The sequence below is a fragment of the Halyomorpha halys genome, unplaced genomic scaffold (genome assembly GCF_000696795.3).
Source record: "Halyomorpha halys isolate HHAL.00 unplaced genomic scaffold, Hhal_1.1 Scaffold122.1, whole genome shotgun sequence".
Taxonomy (NCBI): domain Eukaryota; kingdom Metazoa; phylum Arthropoda; class Insecta; order Hemiptera; family Pentatomidae; genus Halyomorpha; species Halyomorpha halys.
The window spans coordinates 599,353-605,841 of NW_027116215.1; the positions used below are offsets into that span (position 1 = coordinate 599,353).

Here is a 6,489-nt window from a genome sequence, read left to right on the forward strand (position 1 = left end):
AAATTAATAAATAAGGGTAGATATTATACAGGTTAATTTCTATGATAATTTGGACTACAACAGAAAGATAAGATGATACTTACTTTTGTGAAAATGTACAGATTGGAAAATATAGAAGTTAGTTAGGTGAATTTATGAAGATAGCGATGTAGATGGAGGTGAAAAAAGAAGAGATAAAATGGTACACTGCACACACTCTACTAGGTAAGTTAAACACTGTTATCTATAATCCAAAGAGGTTGCAACTGCAGCAGGTAGGAATCACCTTTAGCTAACAAAAACGTACTTAAAGATTTTTATACTATCGTAATATATTTACAGAAATTTAATACTGAATATGGTTTAAGGTGGTAATAAGTAAAATGAATAGGAAAAATAAAGATAATTAAGAAGAGAAAAGTGAATGAAATGAGTGACTGTAGCAGCGTGGTAATGCGCCTGTCTGCCATTCCAAAGGTTGAGAGTTCAAGTCCCCGGCACTATCCGGGATTTTTTCAAGCTTATTATAATTATACAATACTCACTCACAGTGAGTCACAATACCCCCCCCCGGAATTTGTGAGGCCCATTAACGTCATGAAACGCGCGATGGATTTCTAAGTGCATCCCGCGTGGTCCACGGCTCCACGGTTTCTCACGCAAATAATAATAATACATTTACAGAAATTTAATAGTGTATGATTTAAAGTGGTAATAACTAAAATGAATGGGAATAATAAAGGTAATTAGGGAGAGGAAAGTGAATGGGGAATGTGAACAGATGTTCTTATGCCTTCATTACATTGTTTTTCTATACATCTCATTCGCTAGTAGTAAAATAGTTTTTGCGCTAGTAGAATAAAATAATTAAAGTAAAAAATAAACAAAGTAAAAAATAAACAGTCGTAATTATAAATGAAAAAGTATATTTTAAAAAAAGTGACAGATGTTTCAAGATCACCTTAAGGGCTCATTAGAGAGAAGATATTGAACGGCTGGTGGTTGCCAACATTGTCAAATTGGCATCAGCCACTGGAGGAAATTGTTTTTGGCAACGCCATGTTCAAAACAACCAAAACTCAACTGCAATATCGCACCAAAATAGTATCTTCAATTCTAAGTAGCCATGCAATCTGGCAGCTATCGTCTAGCCCCTCATAGCATATCGTCTTGTATTACTAATATCATTTATGCACAAAATGTAATTGAAATAATAAAAGTGTGTAATATATAAAAGGAAGATTAAATAACTAAAATATTATTTAAACTATTTAATGCAAACAAAAGTTTCGTCTCACTTTGCAGGAGTTCATCAGGGTTAAAAAAAGAGACAAACAACTAAAATAATATAACAAAGTAAGAAAATAGATAACATGAAAAAAAGTAAACTATTTTGTGGTTAAAAACTATGAAAAATATGAAAAGAAAATACAAATAAGATGTACAGTGAAAATTAAACATAAACAAAAATACAAAAAAGTATTAGATTAATGAAGACAGAAACAATAACAAATAACAAAGTAGATAAAAATACAGTACAAACTAAAATACAATAATAAAGGAAATGAGATAAAAAAAGAAAAAACAATCTTTTTTCATTCATTTCTTTTTCTCTTCACATTCATTTTTTTCTTTTTTCACTCATTTATTTTTCTCTTTTTTCTTCACCTTCATTTTTTTCATTCATTTCTTTTTCTCTTTAAAATGGATTTAGTGAATGACACAATTTCTTCCTTATTAAAATACATTAGTTTATTTCATATCATACAGCAACGTTTCGGGAGATTTCCCCCATCTTCAGGCTGCTAAAAAACAAATTCAACGTTGCTGATGATATGAAATAAACTATTGTATTTTAATAAGGAAGAAATTGTGTCATTCACTAAATCCATTTTAATTCCATAAGACTCTTCCAGTTAAAGGATTATTAAATTCTTTTTCTCTTTTTTCTTCACCTTCATTTTTTCATTCATTTCTTTTTCTCTTTTTTCTTCACCTTCATTGTTTTTCTTAATTTCCATTCATTCTTTTTCTATTTTTTCTTAATTTTCACTCATTTCTTTTTCTCTTCATTTTCATTTATTTCTTTTTCTCTTTTAACTTCATTTTCATTCATTTCTTTTTCTCTTTTTACTTCATTTTCATTCATTTCTTTTTCTTTCACCTTCATTTTTTTCATTCATTAATTTTTCTCTTTTTTCACCTACATTTTTTCATTCATTTCTTTTTCTCTTTTTTCTTCATTTTCATTCATTTCTTTTTCTCTTTTTTCTTCATTTTCATTCATTTCTTTTTCTCTTTTTTCTACACCTTCATTTTATTCCTATTTCTCTAATTTTACGTCTTTTAGAGTGTACTTTATTTTTATATTTCTATTTTATATACTTTTGTTATTTTTTGTGTTTGTTATTTAAACTTTCACATGTTTTAAATTATTTTTAGCCACACCTTATTAAAATTTTATTCCATGTTATCTAATCTCTACATCTCTTATGCTAATAGAGGCGATACGTAGGCTCACATTAGATAATTTGATTACTATTTTAAACGAATTTGTAACTGGTGTTTTTTTTAACGTCGCGAAAAAAATCGTTAACATTTTTTTTATTATTTGTGTCGAAACAGTAAGAAAAGTCAGACAAACTGAATTTGTTATCAAGGCAGCCATTTTAGTTTCCTCATCCGCTCAAAGAAACTCTAAACTATGATTATAAATTCTTACGGGAAATTGAATTCTAAAATTGGAAAACGGCGCGACAAGGCGATGGAGAATGACTTATCTTACTTTTAAAACATAAACTTAAAGCGAGTATATTGGTTTATGCACGACATGTCACAATCTCTCCAAGGAGATAACACCAATAACATTAGAAGGCAATCCTTCCCTGCCAACATATCATGCTAAACCCCGATTTGGTGACGATCTTATCTCACCTTTTAAAAAGGGAAATGGATACTAAGTTAGAATATTAGTTAAATCGAGCAATATTGAAGAAGTGGCTAAAATTATTTCATACCGTGTGGCCTACACGATATAAAAGTCAACCCCTCTATACAGGAATCGAACCACCACGCTGCAGATTGAAGGTTACTGAGGTGAATCAATCAACTCTCAGAACTTGCATTGTATACCCAAAGAATAATACTAGAACGGAATATAAGTATCGGGCGAAAATGGTAAAATAGCAAAGCTTATTTGTATTGTGCATTCCACGAAAACTATTAAACCAATTATTGTTAAACAATATTATAATATAATTTAAGTATTGCAAATTATTTGTTTAAATAAAAAAGATAGTATTATCAACATAAATAATAACATCAACCTGATTTAAAAGTAATATAATGGGATATAATTAAAATAGCAAAATAAAAATATTTAAAAACTTACCTTTACACTGACAGTAGTCGGCCAACACGAAACTGCAGTAGATTTCCAAAAGGCCTAGAAATAAACATAAAATTATTAAAATGTTTTTTAAACATCAAAAAAACAATTTACAATATAGCTAAATAAAGCATAAAAATGTACAAATTAAAAAGACGAATAGTAGAAAGAATCAAGACGGCATATTCGGATGCGGACAAAAATAGGATACAGCAATATACTGTAATATATTATATGATGTAATATGAATACAGTAATATACTGCAATATATTATATAATGTAATATGGCACAGTAATATACTCTAATATATTACATGATACAGCAATAAACTGTAATATACCCCCCCACCGGCAAACAAAAATTATGTAAAAATATAGAATTCAGAAAAATAAATATTGCCATGATTTTATATTTGGGAAAATAAGAGTATATATAGAGAGTGTCCTAGTAAACAGAGTATACCAATATCTTTAACTTGTTAATAAAAGTAACCTATCTTTTTTAGACATAGTTTATTTTTTAATCTTATCTTGTTCATCTTCAATGCATCTAATTCTAGAATTTCCTTTCTAGATTTTTCTAGAAATTTCTAGAAAAAGGAATAATTTACTTTTTTTAACGTGTTCTTATTGCAAAAACGATTTTAGACGAATTCATAAAGAACATTTTTTTTTAATCAGGGTCAAGACGCCCTATGATAAAAGCTATAAATAAATAAAAATTGCTAATACTTTTTTTAAAAAATAGAAAAACCCTAAGGAACTAAATTAAATAAATAAATATTAAAATCTCTGAAAATCAGTACATACAAAGCCATACAAGTGTGCAGTACTTTGTAAGGAAGTAATGTTTCTTGAATAACGCTTACACAAGGAGTTGATTTATGAGGCTGGGTGAACCCCGCAGGTCTCCTCGAACCAACAGAGTTAACTCACGGCTACAGTAACAGGAGTTAGTATCACAGTGCCTTGGACCCTGAGCCACCCCATTGCGCAACATTATTAAGATATTACTCAATTAAAGCCTCATCATTGGTATGATAGACATTTAGTCGCCTTAGCCGGTCGCGGAATTTAGAATTACAAATACGAATTCTTATAAGAACTTTAATTCTAAAACGAGTAATATAAATGTTTTCGGCTTACTTCGCCGTTTACGCGCATAACATAAAAAAATCGTAAACGATTGTTTGGTTTTTAGTGATTTACGTCATCAAAATGCGTCAGATCAATAAAGTTCCCTCAATGAATTCGTCTTAATATCTGCGATATTAACAGAGGGGGGGGGGGAGAAGAAAGGTACCCCACTGCAATGGAAATGGACCGAATGGAAATAAAAACCAGCAAAAATCAAATCGAAATTAGAAAAAAATTGTAACTTAGAAAGAGATCATATATAGTATTTGGTTATCATTTGTATTTTTCTCATATCAATTTTTTCGTTACCTGATGAAAGATTACGACTAAGGCAGAAATCAAACAATATATTACACCACAATGTCCCTATGTATTTTATTTCAGATAGCACACGAACTATATGCAATATTTAAAAATATTAAACCACCCTGAGAAGGGTGAGAAGACATGAGGTGAACAAGCAATGCATCATACGTTTGATGACACAGCAGAAAAGTAGCCAAACCCATTTGTCAAAATGTCTGAAGGTACACTAACCTCCCCTGTCAATGTCGTATGTTTTAAAGTAAATTATTAATAACTAAGACATAAATAACTTTTCAAATGTTATTAATAAAGAAACTAAGGGATGAAAAGCGTCTTAGGGTTTTCGAAAATAATGTATTACGCATAATATTCGGACCGAAAAAAGATGAATTAACGGGAGAATTTAGAAGGTTACACACTGCTGAATTGAGAGATCTACACTCGGTAAATATAATTCAAGTTATAGCATTGCGGCGTATAAGATGGGCGTGTATGGTTGTAAGGCTTAGTAACGAGCGGATCCCTAAAATGTTAATAAACACTGAACCAACGGGTAAATGTCTGAGGGGTAGACCGAAACGTAGATGGGAGGATTGCGTTAAAACTGATTTATTGGAATTGGGTTTGGAGGAGCATCACTGGAAGGATGTGTGCAGAGAGCGTTTGGTGGTATCGCCATCGAACCTTCGGGTTCGTTAAGCCTTTATTATTTATTTATTAATAAAGAAAAAAATCCACTTACAGAAAAACAGAAAATTTTTCTCAATACCCAACCATGTTCTCCTCATATATATAACATATAACATACACCCTCTTCTCCCCTTCCAAGGTCTATTTCTTAAAATAAATTCACTCTCTTCTGATTTTTTATGAAATTAAGCTTTTCAAAACGTAATTCTCGAGGACTATTAAACTTAAATAGCTCTATTAGGGCTCATATTTTAGCAAATTTACTCTTCTTTAAATGATGTTCTCTTAAATTTTCTAGTTTTTTTTTTGGTAATTTTAAAGATATAGAGTTCCGAATGAAAAATTAAATTTTTGTTAACGTCTTGAAATAGCTACCATTTTATATTTTCCCTACCTATACTTAGCGAACTCATGAATTTTGACTAGTAATTATACATAGTTTTCATTAAAGTAATAACAAATTTGGTTCAAATAACTGCCCTTTTTCTCCTCTTGGGCTCTTGTACTATAAAAAGAATGATGTGATATAATAAGCAGGTGTTAACTTGAGGAAGTACTGCCCTTGATAAATATGGACTCGTTCACAAACTGGTTACAGCTCAACGAGCAGGAAAGTAACAGCTCTTTGTATTTACCATTTCAATAACAGTTACCTATCTTATTAAAGCAGTGAATTATTACTTTGTCCACGAGTATATTACACAGCGGTCAGAGCCTTTCTCGTTATTTGATAAACAAAAGATTACTTTTAATTTTTAATATAGTATTCAGCTGTTCTGCCTTTAAGTCCATTAATTGTTTGGCATAGTAGTTTTTTATGATATTTGATAAAATTAATTGATTTATAGTTGTTCGGACAATAAGTTTGATTTAGTAAAAAAGTTTTACAAATTAGGTATTTTAGAAAACATAGAATTTACAGATGTCTGTCAGCATTCAAATTAAAACTAGTTAAATTTACTATAAAATAGTTAATTATGTTTATCTT

At 30.0% G+C, this 6,489-nt stretch overlaps 1 protein-coding gene across 3 annotated transcripts in view; it reads right to left on the reverse strand.

The window, feature by feature from the left end:
* Positions 1-6,489, reverse strand: part of LOC106678088 (inositol hexakisphosphate kinase 1) — a 308,245-nt gene that overhangs the window by 183,907 nt on the left and 117,849 nt on the right. For 2 of the 3 annotated variants that reach the window (XM_067053053.1, XM_067053052.1), the window contains one exon: positions 3,371-3,424. The gene's annotated coding sequence lies outside the window, so the exon portion shown is untranslated. Of the gene's footprint in view, positions 1-83; positions 104-3,370; positions 3,425-6,489 lie in introns of those variants that run through there. The other variant, XM_067053054.1, reaches the window with a different exon arrangement.